Source organism: Solenopsis invicta, chromosome 1 (assembly GCF_016802725.1).
Source record: "Solenopsis invicta isolate M01_SB chromosome 1, UNIL_Sinv_3.0, whole genome shotgun sequence".
NCBI classification, from domain to species: domain Eukaryota; kingdom Metazoa; phylum Arthropoda; class Insecta; order Hymenoptera; family Formicidae; genus Solenopsis; species Solenopsis invicta.
The window spans coordinates 30,552,879-30,571,651 of record NC_052664.1 but is presented as its reverse complement, the minus strand read 5'-3'; the positions used below and the strand labels follow the sequence as shown (position 1 = coordinate 30,571,651).

At 37.7% G+C, this 18,773-nt stretch overlaps 1 protein-coding gene and 1 long non-coding RNA gene across 11 annotated transcripts in view; one reads left to right on the top strand and one right to left on the bottom strand.

Annotated features, from left to right (window-relative positions):
• LOC105208087 (UPF0489 protein C5orf22 homolog) overlaps window positions 1-18,773 on the top strand; it is a 619,399-nt gene that overhangs the window by 14,366 nt on the left and 586,260 nt on the right. The window lies entirely within an intron of this gene.
• The window catches only part of LOC105208085, a 108,317-nt gene that overhangs the window by 10,931 nt on the left and 78,613 nt on the right, over window positions 1-18,773 (bottom strand). For 7 of the 10 annotated variants that reach the window (XR_005574719.1, XR_005574720.1, XR_005574714.1 and 4 more), the window contains one exon: window positions 4,731-4,874. The exons of the other annotated variants lie outside the window; for them this stretch is intronic. This is a non-coding gene — a long non-coding RNA (uncharacterized LOC105208085). The remainder of the gene's footprint in view (window positions 1-4,730; window positions 4,875-18,773) is intronic. 10 annotated transcript variants of the gene reach the window in all.

Below are 18,773 nucleotides of genomic sequence, written 5' to 3'. Positions count from 1 at the left end.
TCAATATCGTACATATCTGCGAACAGATACTCGTTAGCGCGCGCGGAGTTGCAAGGGGTTAAATATCTTTACGTGCTTCGGCCGCGCGAGTGGCCGACGAAAAATCTCGATTCTGCTCTGCCACCCGCGCGCGATTTAATTGCTCTACATTTCCATCTCTCACGCGAGAGCCTTCAGACTGCCCGTCCAGAGATATACGGCGACGTATATCGTTCGCGGTGCTGCATTTCATGGCGACGAAATTATACGGCGGATTATCTGACCACGTGAGCGCACGGCTTTCTCAGCTCAGCTCGGCTCGCTGGCACTGGCACTGGCGGCAAATACACGCCGGTTTTTGATCTCACCGCGACGATTTGTACCTGCGATCCACGTGCAAGAGGAACGTGCACCGTCTCGCCGCGGGGAGAGAAAGGTAGACGGAGAAAGAGAGCGAGGTGGAGAACGATGCCTTCGCGGCTTCCCTTGCAGCGAGACGTTTCGCTGCCTCCTCTTTTTACTCGCATTCGCGGTACATAAGGCGACGAGAGAAGTCGCGAGAAATCAGCAGCCGTCTCTCAGCCGTTGACAAATAGTCGAGAGAGTCCCGGAGAGTCGTCTTTTCTACGTGCGTGTCGCGTTTCCGTGCACGCTGTATATGCGCTCTTTTCTCCTCTTCTCTCTTTCTCGCTCTCCCTCATTCGCGCGAGCGATTTTATTTTCGCCCTCGTACGTTACAATGCGTGCATAATTGCCGGTGGGTGTCCCGCGTGTGAAGCGCAGCTGCGCGCATGCACATTCAGATGTCCGTCACGCGGGGACGTTCGTGCGTAGGCAGCCGATGCCACGGCGGCGCGAGATAAGATCGGCCCCGAGGCGCGATGATCGTACTTTTGGATCGGTTCTTACGATATTCCAGCGAGGGAGATAAATATGTAATTGTGCTTTTGCAATATCGTTCGGTTTATTCGCACGCGTACCCGTAACGCTGCTCACTTCCCTTTTTTCCCCTTTTATTAATCACCTCGTTTTATCTCAACCCTTTAAAGATCGGCGTCGACGAGCCGCGTGGCTTCACGTGGCTCATACACCCGGTCCGTCGCGAAAAGGTGAAAGAAATCTTTTGCAATTATTTGAGGGTGGGATGTAATATATTAAATATATTATACATGTATTTTTATACATGAATTATGTATCGTGATCAGGGATCGGTAAAATAACTGATAGAACTTATTTAAAATATAAAATGAGAAATGTGTATTTTAAATAAAAATTTCTATTACAAAATAGTTTTTTTATGATTTGTTTATTTGAGTGTACATTAAGTACGAAGCTCTTCAATAGAATCTTTCATTGGCTTTAATTATAAAATTGATACTTGAAATTGACGTCCTTCATTCTCTTTTGGTTCGGTTTCTTGATAAGGCCATCATAGAAAAATAATTTTCCTGCCAATGCAGACGGTAAAGTCATATTAAACTTAATAAACATCTGTTTTATGCTTCGATAGAGATCCAAACATTGTACAATTATATTTTCATCTTGAAAGTATTGCACAGGGAATAACATTTAATCAAATTTGATAATAGTTACGAAATCCCTTTTTTCAGTGCAACATTTTAATGACCCAAGTTATTTATTTTCATAACTGTATTTCAACAAAATTGTTCTTTCCGTTTTCTTCAGTGAAGAAACAGTTCAATTTGCTGAATTGTTAAAAACGTTTCACGTTTTCTTTATTCTGATGTATTGAACTGTTTCCTATTTTTTATTTATTATTATATTATACCTGCATCTTAAGGGAATGCAACGTTAATTTTATCAACTAAATTATGTGCGTGCGATATTAATATAATAGTAAAGATTGATAACGTCTTTATATCGATAACGCACTCACACATGCGCACGAATTTTCTCCTATGCTAAAGCTCCTAGTTTATTTTTAACAAACGTATAATTCTTCACGTAATTCCGATGGAGGAGTATGCCTGTTTTATACGTACAAAGTCTAAAACTTTTATGTGCAGCAAATGTTTTCACGAGTCTACCGCAGAAGTCAATAACAAAACTATAATTTTCTAATTTTTTTTCATATAAAATTGTTAACTTCATCTTATGTTATTGTCTATATTTTAATTGTGGAAAAGAACTTATATTTTCCTGTAATTAATAAAGATTTTCGTATCTGAAAATAATAACGTTTAATCGGTGAAACTGATCTATCAGCCAGCACTCCCTGAAGCAATCAGATCTTTACTTCCAATATTTTACAAATGATTAAATATCTCGACGATATGTACATTCGGTAATGATGACGATGTGGTATCACCACTCTCTTCTAGCCTGACTAATAAATTTCGCGTTATTCCGGATGATTTATGATTACTTCCTCATTACGAATGTGTTATGCCGTGCTGTAAATCTTGAATTCTTCTCGGTGCAACTTGATGCAGACTCTTAAGGGAGGAAAACGTAATACGTAATGCAATGCGATAAACAGAGTAGGTTTTGTATATCCGAAGTTTTTTTTTTTTTTCTTTTTGACGACGTGATGACGTGAAAATAGACATCTGTCATTGGACTACTATTAATATATTGTTGATAGGTTTATTGATCGCTTTTTATTGTTCAATAATTTCAACAGCGCGTAACTCTCTGCAATAATTCAAGCTATACATCGTCTTATGATATACCTGATTCTGCACTTGTGCTTCGATTTTTATCAATTAAAAACCAAAAAGAAATCAAGCTTACATACGTTCTAATTTATAGCAGCTAGGTACATGAAACAGCCGTATCGCGCGATTTACATTTCTGTCGCGAACTTGCTCATAAATATCAATCCTTTGTATCTTCCGTACAATTACTCGGTTGCACACGCATACGGCGGTATGCGTGACACAAAATTAGTTCTAGGCTCGCGCATTTTAAAACGATCTCCACTTCTGTTTGCGGAATATACGAGCTACTATTAATAATAATTACGATGCAGCGCTACGTTACGCAGAATGTATGATGCCGCCATTAGCGGCTGACAGCTTGGCTGACGGCTCGCATCTGTGCCTTGTGCATAATTTCCTGTAACTGAAAACAACGTTTATAACAACAAGTAAAGTGACACCGTACGTCTTCACTACCCTTCCGCAACGGAATTTACTCCATCATGCCACTTCGCTTAGCATTCAGCGCTTATATTCTAAACAAAAAGTTAATGAAAGGATGCTACATCCGTTCCGTCTTGATGCAATGAAATGAACGATTATGCTGTCAAAATTATTTCCCGGAAACGACTGTTATGGTCATGAAGATCGTAAACGTTTGAATGGTGTCTAATTGAAAATGAGTAATTAATTCAATTAGCTTCGCGTATTTGATATTAAATCTCAGATACGATCTATAATCTTCGTCGTGAACTGCAGTCACTGTTATTGAAGGAGCGATTGCCATGTTTGCATGTAATTTTATTTACAAATTATTTTGTGTTTTTTTTCTCTTTTAGTAGTAAATATTGTTCATGAATATATAATAATTTATTTATTAATATATTAATATTAATATTTTTCTTTTTGCACATCCACATCTTCATGTACGTAATCCGAATGCAATGTATCAACATTTTTATAATATTAAAGTTAGACATTTTATTTGAATACTTGTTGAAATTTGAATAATCTACAACACTACAAAGCGGCTAATAATATTGCATCCGTAATAATATTAGACGTGAATTTTAAATGTATTGAAGAAATAGAATATTAGTTGTCAGATTAATAACTGCTTGATATGCTGCGAACGGAGATTAACATAGATGCAAATAAGCTTCAACGTTTCAGTGGAGTCATGACGTCTCGAGCATTCGTGAACGGAGCATTAAATCTGCAATACGCGAATAGCACTCCTCGTGTAACGTGTTACGTAAATAAACTTCATAGTACCTCACTCGAGAGACTTATGTTTGCATTCTTTACGACGAGCGTGTGAGAACTTTTGCTTACGGCGCTCGACGGCGTGTAAAAACTTAATAAATTGGGTACGCCTTAGTTTGATAAAATAACAAATGAGTTATCGATACGATATGTAATGGGGTAATTTCTTTTCGCACCTATTTTTAACAACGAGCATGACTTTTAAGGCTGAGCGCGAGAGAACATGATAAAGGAATAGTAATAATAAGTTAAATCACGTTAAATTTGTCTGGCAATTCTTAGAAAAAAAATCACGGACAAGATGTTATACACTTGAAAAAAAAAAAAAAAAAAAAAGAAATATAATATACTTGAAAAGAAAATCGTAGTACGTTATAATCTCCACACACTATTATTACACGCTTGTTATCATGCAGGGTACACTTTCTTCGTATTTCAAACACAGCTGGACAGCGGTACTGAATAAATAAATGCATCCTTGAGGAGGCAAGCGATGACACACGGTGTAGAGAGAAAATCTCGTTCATATGCATGTGGGCGAGGCGACAATATACGTCTGTTGAAGTTGGCACGGCAAGACGAATCGGCAAGGCTTTGACAAACAATCCGCCTTATCTCGTAGGCGGATGCGATCGTTGGTTACTCACCACGTTGGCTTGGTCGTACATACCGCCGTTCGCGTGCATATTGCGAGGAGAGAAGGACGGCACTCGAGGAACTAAACGTCCGTGGTGGTTAGCACCAGGACGCTAAACCGTCCGCGACACGAGTATTCGATTAACCCCATGAACTGCGTTTCGCGAGAATAAATTATTCTTTGCTTACCGATTCTGTGTCCTCTGTGTCTTGCCATTCTTCTCCCCGGTACCAGTGCTAATAAGATAGACGGTAGATTTGTCATTGTCATTGTATCAGTGGGTAGTAGACTAAATCACTAAATCACGTCAGGAAACAGCAGTCCTTGTATTGCTGTAACATTTTTTTTATTTTTAATAAATATGATAATACTTGGAAATATATTCAAAAATATATCTATGGCAATTTAAAGTCTTTCACTTAAACCACAAGAAACGGTTCAAATTTTAGCCATTTGTCTGTTTTTTTTTTCGGTATAATAACTATAATTTTCTAACTTTGTTTAAGGATACACCAAGAAAAAAAAGTCAAAGTAGCAGTAGTGTAAAAAAGATCGATTGTGATGATGAAATATACATTTATGTGAAATACATCTTATTTTTTTTTATCGGCTGGTTTATTCGCTAGGAATAAAGTTTTATTACGCCATATTAAAATCAAGATTTATTTCAATGAAATAAAGTTATCGCACAAATAAATTTTGAAGTATCTTTTTCGATCTGAAGTGTATGATCATCGTTGACCATTCTTTGAGAATAAAAGCAACGGACGTTGCTAGTCTATCGTCGTATTTTGTCATTAACTTCTCTCTATTGCAACGAGCCGGTGCTTTTTCCCGCATGACCGATGTCGGATCGTATAACTGTTTGAATACGGGATTTATTTCTTGAGCACATTAGCCTTTTCCGCCGTGCTAGGAGATGTGGTTTTTCCGCTCTTGGACTCGATGCGATTATACGATCGAGCGTAAGAGTGCCTGCGTGATTCTCGAATGGGCGACGGTGACGAATCGACTCTGGCCTTTCGCGGAGCGCCCGGTATTTATCGCGGTGCCTCTCGAGCACGCGATAGCCCGGCGTGGCATGCAATTAATTAAGGAAAATTCGCGGTAATTGATCGCCATCCCGCTTTGCCACTCAAGCGCGTAATGCTGTTCGCGTTAAAGTTCCGGGAACGAGCGACAGTCTGCGCGAGCACCGTGAATTGTGAATTGAATACGCGCAATTATATCGGTATACGTACGATCGATCAATCATGTTATGAGAGATGCGTTTAAATAAAAATTTATTTATTTTAATATCCATCATAGGGCTTTACGTATATTTCTAGCACGAATCGTTATGTCAAACATACAAGTATTTCGAAATAAAATTTTCTTTGAGAACTCTTGAGAATTTCAAAGTATAGCTGTGACAAAGGCAATTAAGAGTCTTGTCCTGCGGAAGAAAATAATTTACTTGAATACTTGCAATAAAATATTTATTTATGATACATAAATATTTTTACTATAAAATATTTATGTATTGTTAGCGAATAAGAAGTAATCTTTGTTAATAAACAACTGCTTTTCTATTTAGTTGAACTAACCTCGTTTTGATGTAGAAATTGTCTTTCATTCTTCTGCGCAAATTACATATTAATATGGTATAATACGGATAATAATAATGTGCAAGGAAAAAAAAATAAAATTTGAAATAAATAATCAAAACTGAATGTTTTGAATTATGGATGCACGCCATAATAATAATTATTAATATAATTATTAATTATTAATATATAATAATTATTAATGTAAATATTAATTGTAAACTAATGTAATATACTTTCCAATTTTTAGTTTTTCTCAATTTATCCGATGTATCTTTCTAACAGAAGAAGTGATCTGTTATATTATTAAGCGAGAAATTAATTTTGTTGTTAAAATCGTAACTATGATCAGAATTTTAAAAATATAAAACATAAGTGTAATAACGTAATTAATAAACGTCAGCATGATTTCGTAACATGTCTCAAGCGACAATTTTTCGTAATCTCAAACTCTAACAAAATAAAGAAAATAGTCGTCTTTGCGGAATAATAATGTCACGCCGTTTCTTGTGCGTGCATCAACATACACTCCACTATTAATTGATATGTTCGCACGGGTCACGCTTATATACGATTCTCGTGATATCACACATGCGTGACAAAAATAATTTTATAATTAATATTTCACATGTAATTAAGGGTGTGTACAATTAAGCGAATAAGATATGCGTGCGGATGATTTCTAAATGCATGGCACACGTGTTAAATAAATCATTCTCTGCTGCGTGTTCAGTTCATTTAATTATATTTGCGCTGCACAAATTAATACAGTAAAACGATGAAGTTTTGTAAAGATAAAATTTCTGAGGAAAAGTATGAAATCGTTTATCAGTTATTAGTTTATTCATTTTTTTCTAGCCTCCGTCTTTCTGATGTCATGTTCAATCTAATTCTTAATGGTTATTAATAATAAGTATAATTTTCAATTTATTTATTAAAAACAATGTTTTAATTGTTAGTATTATTTACCACAATTAATACATACACATACTTTACTCCATTTTGGACCTATTAAATCGATAAGTATCGCAATAACCGTTAATTTTCCCTCAAATTTGAGTGCGTTGTCTGTCCACGGCGACACCACATGAATGTTTAATTACGCTTATTCAACATCATCTGCTGATTATAGCAGGTTGTCATACGGATAGCACTCAAAATAAAGCGCCACCTGTAATTTTATTATTTGGGGCAATGCGTGTTAATTTATCACTTTGATAAATACATACTGATTAACCAAACGCATTGCGATCCGTGTAATTACATCTGTGCTCCATTATCCTCGCGTTATTTCTTATATTCGCTGATTCACAAATTGAAAATGTGTGAATTGCTGCTATTGCAAATTCTCAGTCGCTAGTTTTCCATATGTGTCAACAATTAATATGATTTTAGTCGTTCTCAAGCGTTACACAGCTAAATATATAAAATAAATCGTTAAATATCTGATTTATTCAAGATATATTCCAACGTTGTTCTTCAAAAGGCTGTAACTCCTTAAGTAACTTTTGATCGTCGTATAAACTTTTCTCGATCTCCATGACAACCGAGTTGAATAATTTTTCTGGAAATAGATCGCCCGCATTGTATCCCGCAAAACAAATATACATTTAAATTCTTACTTGGAAGCGGAAAGCGACATAAGGGTATATACATGACTGGTTGCCATCAGATAGCAAGAGAAGGATACACATCCTTTTTATTCTATTTTATCTCTAATGATTCCTCAAAACAAGCTTTACGTCCTGGACGACTCATCCGTATTTGGCGCGTCGCTTTTATCGCGATGTTTCCTACCCGCCACCGGCTTAAACCGTAAGGCGAGAGTAACCGACAGGTGGTACCGATCGGTCTGAAGACTCAAAAGAAAAAAATTTAATGTCGTCACGATGCTCTTGTCATTATGCCATACGTAGAGACGTAAAAACAACTCTGACCGTTGCGGGCAACCAATTATTTCACTTGGAATTTTGAGTCTTTCCGTGGCAGTTGACATAAAAATAATCTGCCGATTTTTATCATCATCAATGATACTTTAATTCTATTACGCTGTGTAGTAATTGATATATATTTAATTTGATATTGAGGTGATTCGTAATAAATTTTCAAGAAACAGAGAAACAGAGAGAAAGAAATAAAAAGAAAGAGAATCATTTAACACTCAGAGGAAAGAAATTACTAAATTTTAATAAACATTTGTTCGAATACTTGCAATAAAAATATTTATTAAATGTAAATAAATATTTGTTTAGTACCAGAATCACTAATATAATTTAACTATCATTTCTGTTTTTTACTATAAAATATTTATGTATTGTTAGCGAATAAGATGTAACCTTTTGCAAGTGCGCTACGAATGGTCATCGGAGACAATGCCCGAAGTCGACTTATAATGTCACAAGGGCGAGCGATGCATAATTTATTAAGATCGGCCTCACGCCGCAGCTTCTGCGCGATGTTCGAGACAATCCTCGCTTCTAAGAACCAATAGATCAATCGAGACGGTTAATTTCTAAATATGTTTGTTAAAGAATCTCGTTGTGCAAAAGGTTAAATGAAGTTATCTCGTGCTTTAATATCAAGAACCAAATTAATCACAGTAATCATGGCGTAATAAAAGAAAGTTCATAATTATTGTGCGTCAAGTTTTTTTTCAAATAATATAGATATTAATGTAACGTGTGTATATTTCTTTAAATATGCAAACTTAGCTATTAGCATTTCGACTGATTTAAAAGAGATTTTAAATTGTTAGAAAATAATTAATAGCGTAAATGTTACTCAGTAAAACAAATTACCTGAAGGAAACTATAGTACTAATAAAAGATTATTTTCTCATCCGAGATTACAAATTAATTAAAGATGGTCATAACTGCACGTAATGAAAGGGAATGTTTCAATTACCTCGTTTTTAAGAATGCTGTTGATCTTGTTCCTTAATCGCAATTAAGCGACTGCGAAAGTAATTAAGGTTGAATATCGCAGCTACCATGTGCAGAAATGAAGAAAGGGTTCGACATTTAAAAAAAGAGGCAAAAACGAATGAGATAGTTGGTCTCAGGGGAACCTTGCAATTAAAGTATCTCGATTAAATGTTTTCGTCTGCCAATTATATTCGAGAGATTGCACGGAGATACGAAGTATTCGTCATTCTTATCGGTGCAAGGATATCGTGTTTCATATAACTGAAAGTGATGTAGCTGTTTGTTCGACGACATACACGTTAAATTAGGCTCTATGTTAAATCTTTTTTATAAAATATTTTCAATTTTTGTATAGCTTACAGAATGATAACAGATAATGGTTAAATTAGTACAATAATGATTTATTGTACTAGTACTCTTTTTATGTGCGAATGTGTTTCCTTGTAATTGAAAATAGCAATACGATGTCCTAAAGATGTGTCAGTTCTTAAAGTATTGCAAAGTATTACCAAAATTTTTTAAATAGATTGTTCTGTTATTATATTTGAATATCTATATAAAATTTGAGCATAATTCTCTTATTGGTTTAAAAGTCATTTAATTTTTTGTTTGCTCTTGATCCTTATGAAAAATCGTTTTCTAGTACTTATTTGAAAATTTAATGAAACAGTAGGATTACGAATTAAATCAAATTTTATACATGTACATCAATAAGTATTTGTACAAAAATTTATTTAGATTCGTTAACACGTTTGAAAGTTATTTACCTAAAACTGCAGCAAAATAAGGTCATTTTTATTATTGCAATGCATAATGTCAAATTTTTCGTTGTTTTTCTTCTTTGCAATTGATTTCAGGGCTGAAATTCGGGTATTTATGATCAATTTGTTGTCGTTGATTAGGAAAAAAACAGGAATAAACTGAAGAAGTCTGCAGCTTTTAAATTTCGATATTTTAGTATTAGAGAATCAAAACGTCCTGAAGGAAGTGATATTTTTCAAGAACTTCGACATTTAACGCAACCGTTAAACAAATCACACGGCCCAAAGGGAAAAGGAATATGAAGAAACTGTACGCAGTTGGTTCCTTATAAAACAAAGGGAATAACGTGCATATTTAAGTATTCTGATCCCTAATTAAACGATAAACGGCATGGTATTGCTGACCGGAAGCGTTGTGAATCCTGTGAATGTGGCATAGTGGCAGATAAATCTTTGACTGCGCGATCAACGTTCTTTTATTTTCTTGTGTGCCGGATGCGAATACGACTGATATCGACTAGGAGAATCCGTCGTGTATTAGAATTATGGCTTCCTCCCATTTTTAAGACCCGGCTCATTTCAACACACCTTCTTTCCTTTCTGATCTTTAATCTTTTTTTTTCCATTTGAGTGTTCTCTTGCCACCCCTTAATCTAATCTTTATTGTTTGGATAGCGCACAGTCACATTCACACTTTCACATACGCATTTTAGTATAAAATGGGATTTTATATCTGTCTTTTATTATAAAGTTGCTGGATTATTGTTCTTTATTATTTTACTTCTTCGAAATTCTTCATACACAATATTTTTTTAAAATACATTTTGCTTAATCTATATTTTATTTTTCATATCACATTTACATATTATTTAGGCACAAAGAATATATACACAATTTTAAGCGGTTCGTGTAAATGTATTAATTATAGCTGTTTTACGTAATATTATTTTAACTACATTTGTAACTGAAATTATATTATGCAAATATGATAATCTGCTATTTATTAATGCACATCAGGCAGTATCCGATATACATTTAACAAACAATAAATTGATAATTACGAAATATGTCGATTACAAAGAATCGATCAAAATTATCATCTTTTAAATATTAAAATATAAAATTTGCAACGTACGCGGCTTATTTTTCCACTATATCTCATTTTATAATGACACTGACAAATTTTATACGTGACCTCATCGGAGTCACTTATGTGTCATTCTGCCAGTTACGTCGCTAATCAGCGCGATAGTGGTGTCGACAAAATGAATCTGGTATGAGATCTTCGCAGGCGATAATTGCCTGAATTCATTACCACGTATAAAATACAAGATTAATTGTGATGATACTTTTTTTCGTCCGTCCTCATCGGAACACACCGGCCACCTTTTTCGCGTCCTATTCATTGTCTACTCAAGCTGGAACACGACGTGTAGCGAGATCGGGCGAACCGTCGTCGTCGTCGCCGCTCGTTGTCTCGGTCTGATGACCGTGGTTGCAGCGCCGACGACGATAAGACGTACAAAGATCTCCGATTATGATGTCCTTTACATCGTACACCTGCCTGACAGCTCTCTATTTTCTGATATATCGGATGATCGCATCGACATCGTCGCACCGGCGATCGTTAAACGCTCTGTCGAAACTGAAAAAGGAGATAAAAACCCGGCCGCTGGCGAATTTCAAAGCGCAGCCGAAGAAGAGGGGCCTAATTTTATGCGCAATGCACAATTATGCACATTTTATTAAACTAGCGGGTAGGTCTGCGCTTTTTAGAGTTCATCCCTCCTCGCGTCTACGAATCTGCCAATTATATCGGCTATTCCCGACGTAGAATTATGAACAAAACGTCTTGAAATTAGATGATTAGAGGGAAGATACATTGTCTTCAAGTGTCATTATCCGAAAATTATGCGCACGGTGTTTTTATATTCGTACAACTGTACGAAAAAATTACCCGTTGGAGTAGTTACTCGTGTTTTAATGACGGCAATCTTCCTATAATTTCAAGATATTAACCTTTAACTTAATTTTTGGGGGAAGTGCATTAGCGTAATCTTCTAATAATTTTGTAAATTCGTTCTCTAACGATCTTCTATTTTTTTCTGTCAGATTAGCTCGTTTTTCTTCGGGGGTTTTTTTTTAATTCGATGAAAAACTTGAATTTGTCTATATAAAAATGCGATTGAATGTATGTTGAATAATAACTACAAATTAAAATACAGCAGGATGGAGCGTGAAATTGCGATGCTATTTCTTGAAGATGGCGTAACAAACATGTCGTATAATTGCGTTTGATGGAATATTAAGATTTGAAAAAACATATATTATGGTAATATCTAGGTGTTCAATATTTTATAGTTGCGTTCTAGCTGCGTTATACACATTTCAATGAGGTACAGATAATGTACGAGAGCGCCTTGTGCGAGGAAGCCCATAATTTAGAAATATTGCGTTGCAGATTTTAAGCATCCGTAGAATCGCCCTTGTGAACGAATGTTCACTACATTAAACGTACAAAAAGAGCATTGGTTTTCGCCTCTGTTTTATAGGGTATAAAAGACCGTGTCGCTTTTTAATGGGGGTAAAAAATTCTAACGACGCTGCAAACGACATTACATTATGCAAAGATGATACTTAACTTCGTCATTAATCATCTCGTATAATTTCGAAGGAATACGTATTGCACGTTGCATTATAAACTCACTATCATAATATGCGAAATAATTTTACAATTTTACATCAATATTTAATTCTGGTCATAATAAAATCCGTAAACATAATTTTGCAAATATGTTTGTGAAGATATTTTGTCTTGCAGCGTATCTGTAGCTGTCTAAATCTGGATATATCCTTGATTTTTGATCAATAAATATTTAACAAGCTGAATTAAAAAATATAGGTATTTTGCCAAAATTAATTAGAAATGATGTTATTAATCAATTTATTTTTTCATTAACGAATTTTAGAAAGTTTCGCGTTTAATGGTGTAAGTGTACATTTATATATTGCATATATAAATTTCTTATTAAAACAGAAATTCATCTATTATATATAGAAAAAATCCTAAAATGATTATTTAAAATTACTCTTAAAATCTCGAGAAGCGTTTTGTGATTCAGATCAATTCTCAAGTTTACGAATATCAGTCGATATTACTCTCGAGATGTCATAACGTGGGAAACAGCAAAGTTTTCTTGTGCAAGGACAACATAGCCGGTTGTCATAAATGGAAGTGTAGAGAAGACGGTAAAGGAATATGGCGCACGGAAGAGCGCTCAGGGAAACGGCAATTTATCGAAGAGCGCCGGTGGCTCTAATATTCTTTAATAGATATCCTATAGCTTGATTGGGGTACTTCAGATTGCTAGCACAACCCTAAATGCCGGTGCTATGGCGGCGTTCCACGCTCGGAACTTCGGTCGGCGGACGCGTACTATTAGAGGCTCGACGTGCCGTTTTACTGCGCAGTAAATGCAGGTATATAAGGCACGACTTTTAAATTCACTTACGCCGCACTGCCGCTTCGCCGTTGGAATTAAAACACGAGCTTTATTGCGCTTGATCGGTTTTCCGTCTCGCTCGGTATCTTCGACTTTTCGCTGCAGGGCGAGAGAGATGATTGTGCGATCGCGAGAAAGTCGGAACGGAGGAAGTTGTCGGGTCCAGTTTTTTATTACTTGACGAATCTACATTCATACCTTTCAAAAATAGGATGCAATAATCTCTAAAACCTAGTAGTTTTTGGTGTAAGTCTAGGTAAAAGATTAATTTTATGTGTGTGTGTGTGTGTTGAATTATTTTGTCATTCTGAGAGATTTTGTCACTCTCTAAATCGGTGTATTATTCACTGAAAGACAGCGAACAGCCTGATTTCAATGGTATACTTGTAACTATATCAATCAATGATTTACCCATTATTTTTCAGTGACAATATACTGATTGCGATTAGTGAGAGTACTCCCTCTTAAGTAAAATTATTAAAGGACAGTGGATAATCACTGATGATCGCAATTATGTATAGCACAAATTTCGCTGATTTAGATTCAGAGAATAGTTTAAAAATATCTTAATTGAAAGATGAATCACTAATTTGTCAAAGGTAATTATGTTGGAGCAAAAAGCTTTTAACTGATGATAACAATTGATATAACAATTAGTAAAATTATCTATTAACGTATGAGACAACCCAGAAGTAAAAGTTCATCGACCTTCGAAAGATGCCTATATCAATTTGAGAAATATGGACGAACATTTTTGCGCATTCGCCAAGAGTCCTTGATATACGCTGCAAGCTTTTTGCACAAGGCGCGCACCGGCTCCGAAGCGTTAATAATGCCTGCGTTTCGTCAACGTCGCGCAGATGTATATTCCGCGCGGCTACTTTCTAAACATTTGCCATAAACTTTGTTTTAATGGGCACGTTGATTTAATTTGCACGGAGGTGCGACGAGGTATGGCCCGGCACGGCGCGGTGCGGCGCGGCGCGGCAGCGCGGCGGCGCGGCGGCGTGTCCTATTTACGAGAGACGGTTTACGAAACACGTGTACCATACCGGCGACATTAATCGTCGCTCGAGAGAGCTTAGGAGCTTGTGGGACGAGCGTATTTACAAGCGGTCGCGTGTAAATGCGTTGCGCTACGGCGACCGACGACGTTGCAGCTATATAGGCTCGAGAAACCGCGCGATGCGGATCTCTTCATTTATATCTATGTGCCGCCGCGCTTCGTACGGGCGACAATGGGGCGCGACGAGAACAATGGCGCGAACGAGACACCGCGCGTTACGTAAGAATACCGCCACGAATTTCGCAATCGACATTACGTGCACACGTATATACACCGCCACGTCGCGCCGGCCGGGGGGATTCGAGTGGCGTGGGTGGAGTCGCGGATGCGGAGAGATGTGTTGTTTGCTTGCTTCATGAGAAAATGGCAGATTCGTATCGTCCGGGGGGGAAACAGCGTATTGTATGCCGGCGGTTTTACTCTCTTTACGGGTCGCGGTTATTTTATCGTCCTCGCAAAGTTTACGGGGAACGCCTCGTATGGAACAACGCTTCTGATTTCCTCGCTCACGCGACTCGCTTCTCGACATTAGCATCAAATCGTCCTTTCCTTTAGCGAGGCCGACCAATTAGGATATGCGTGGGCGACGAGCGTACATTGCGATAAGCGCGCTTACCGCTTCATCGCTTAGTTGTTATTTCCATTTTTATTGTTTCCTTCGTGATTCAAGGTAACGTTATAAGATTCCAGTTTATGCGGTGCTAAATTACGCAGAATTGGATGTAATTGGGTCAATCGGTTTTCCAGATCTTTAAATCGCGACACGATTATTACACGCGTCACTCTCGGAGCTCAAATAAAGCAGAAAATTAGCGGTGGTTTCAGGTTTCGCGCGCATTAAAAAAAAAAGAAAGAAACGTTTATCTCGTATGTGATGTCCATTACAAAACATTACTTACGTGTTCTAGATTAGTTTTATCAGAGTTTAAGACACGCCGAGTGTTGCACGATGGGAGAAGATTTATAGTTATATTATGTTTCAAATATAACTCACGAAGAGAGGTGTGCCGGAAATTTGCAGCAATCTTTATTTGGGCATATCAGTTTTACATCTCGTTAACGGAGCAGCTGTAATTATCGGACGTCGCAAAGCAATCGCGCAAGAGCAAAATCGACTCGATCTATGAAGCGTATCTGTTCGATTACGCTTTACGACGATACACCCATGTTTTCCGCTTCAAATGTTGGCATAGATGTGAGTGATCTTCGTCGATAGAAGATCCGGCGCGATTATCACTCCGTACGGAAGGATAGCGACGAAGATATATATGTGTATAACGTCGATGGTTACAACGGGAAGTCGTATAAAATGAGGTTTGCGCATATCTCCGCGAGACGCGAAATTCTTGGCGTAGGTAGCTAAATGATACGCTTGTTGCGGAGTATGCAGATAACTCGAGTCACGAATAGCCGCGAATAGCTACGAATAGCTATTCGCGAGTGGGTTTAATGCAAGAAGCTTTATTATACATTCCGATCTTTTTTTTTTCTACATCCCTGTCCTCCTCCCGCGGCCTTACGTAAAAATGTTCAATTATGAAAATGGGCCCGCGCGCACACACGATAATGACATGCCGGCGCTCGCGGCAGCGCGCGGCGGAGGTGTTATCATTCAAAGGACAGCGCAAGAGAAACATTAATGGCCGGTGAATTTTTAATGCGCCGTTAAAAGGATGCGACTTAATGCGACAACCGTGTTTCGTCTCTCGCTACAACGTTTCTTCCGCAATTGTAGAACTCTCTATTACATGCAAAGCAGCATAGGCATATGAGTAAAAAGACACATCGATATGTATAGGATAACTCCGAGGCTTTAATAAAGTTTTGAAAAAATGGCGGATAACATGTCTGACTGCAAATCTATTTTACCGCACTTACCGCGCGAGGCAATTTATCCTTATTTATTTATATGTTTTATGAGGGATCGCTTATTTTGCGAGACTTGCCGTTGGAAGAAATGTGCATGTTCCTTTCGCATGGATTCCGCTTTCCGATCTTTAGCTCTTGGATATTACACACGTTATTAGAATTGCTCGAGCACGTAGTCTTAGCGATTCACAGTCGCTAGTGATAAAAAATGATAAATTATTAAAATTAAATTTAATTGACGAACTTTTTTCTGCACCTTAAATTTTGTCAAACGCAGAATTGCATCTTCACTTGTTTCGATCTGCATTCGTTTCATCGAAAGGACATTCGCGTTTTTAGTTCGAATTCCAAGCTGTGCGTACAGCGGTACAGCCCAGCTCAACTGTAGCCAATGGGTTAATTACGGTGCTTCTTTCCGTTGACTGAGGGGGGTCACGTTTTGATGGATTGCTCTCGTGGTTTTTCCCGTTACCGAAATTGTGAGGCTGTACACCGTGTTCAATCAATTTCGTAAACGCGTGCTTAAGCCTCCGGCTAACGCGTAATCATCGCGGCACACAATCGATAAATCGCCACCGATGGAAAATCACTCCCTGCCTCTCGCGCCAGGGTGATGACTGATAGTCCGCTCGCGCGCATCAAAGACGTCTCGAACTCGTTTCCACGCTTTGCTAAGACTGTTCTTATATCGCGTATTTTTTTTCTGTGCAGCGTAATGAGCGTAATCGAGTATTGAGTAGCTAATGCACACCCTGCACTCATCCGATTAGTAGCTATCGGTTATTTGTTATGTCGCCATTGGCTGAAATAAAACGTCATGTTCGTTTTTCGAGATCTTCAGAATTAATCAAAGTCTATAATGGAAAGACAATGACAGAATGATATTTTCCGAGTAAAATTTATAATTATGATTTTAATGACTGTTATATAATCAATTGTCAATTTATGAAGTGATACACGATGATTTAAACACGTAATGTCTATTGAGCTAATAATTTTAATACATATAAAATCAATTATTGGTTTTATTAATTAAATAAATAAATAATTGCTATTTTATATCAAATTTATAATGATTACTATTATCATCGCAAGGCTTAACCAAAATTCTTGCGTCATAAATATACTGTTTCTTATAGATTTGAATTTTTGAAATCTCAATTCTTTTGATGCCAATCATTTATTCCTTTCCCATGAATCTTCGAGAAAATCGGGGAGTGCGATTTAGATATACTATCTGTTACATATTTAGATAAATTACTTGATACAGCGGGTAATACGCTGGTATATACGCGCTGTGATAGATTATAATTTTTTTCCCATTTGTGCCATCGAGATTGTCCGATCGTGTTGCGCTTATATTCAGAAGCTGCGATACAGCAAACGTGGTATCATCTGAGTTTCGCAAGGTGGCCTCACTACGTGGGAGTCGCCATCGGCCCTCGGTCGCGCTTCTCCCGCGGCTAGATCGCATCTGCGATAGAAACGTTATTGAATGTTAAACATGCAGCGGCGGCACCCGAAAGTCCGAAGCTTCGAAGCGAGTCGCGCGCGAGCACGAGATAGACACGAATTTCCCGATGTCGAAACACCTCGGCGAGAAGTCCGACCTGTGTGTGGCGAGAGGAGATCTCGCGCACGCAGAGTACGAATTAGCTATTTGCTACGGTACCGCGTTCCTTTGGCACTTTAACCTCCTTATTCTTTTAGCTGGCAGGCATCCGCCGGCTCCCGCATTCAGAAATCACGCGGTGCTTCGACTTCGCTGCCGGCCTCGTATTATCGAAATTGCCTAGCGCGAACGTTACTCCCTAGTAATTCTAATAATTCAATCTCCAGCCCCAAACGTACTTCAATTACTATCAACCTCGCTGCAAACGAGATAGCGAAATACGTTTCTAGCCGTTTCAATGGATAATTTTGACGTTCGTAATGACTTCAACAGACATCCGGCGATGTTGCGAAAGCCAGGGTAAATAAAATTACAGCCTGAATCCGTATTACCATAAAATAAATCTAAACCACATGTTACCTATATATATATATATACGCATTTTTCGCATGTAATTTATAACAATTTACAAACGTCGCGCGTCGGCTCAGCATTCTTCTTAAATTTTTATTCCCGCCGTTTCCTTCGAGGGGCTCAGGTGGCATGTTCTACTACAGTGCGCAATATGATTATTCCACTCTTTTCTTCTCTTTTTTTTTCTCGCGACTGCGATGAAGAATGGATAGCGTAGTGGATGAAGGGTGGACGTCTAGCCGAGTGTAGGAATAAAAGGAGAAGGCGCGGTAGAGGTGGAGGCGACCAAAGGAAGTGCCACGGAACAAAGAACAAAAGTGGGCGAATTCCCACTCGGTCGAGATAAAGCGGGACATGGGGGAGGGAAAGGGGGGACAGAGAGGGGCGAGACTGAAAGGAGAAGAAGGAGAGTCGGAAAAGAAGCGGAGGAAGAAGATCGCGCTGCCCCCGCCGCTATGGTCCTGAAGATATTCGCGGACTAATTGAATTTACGAGC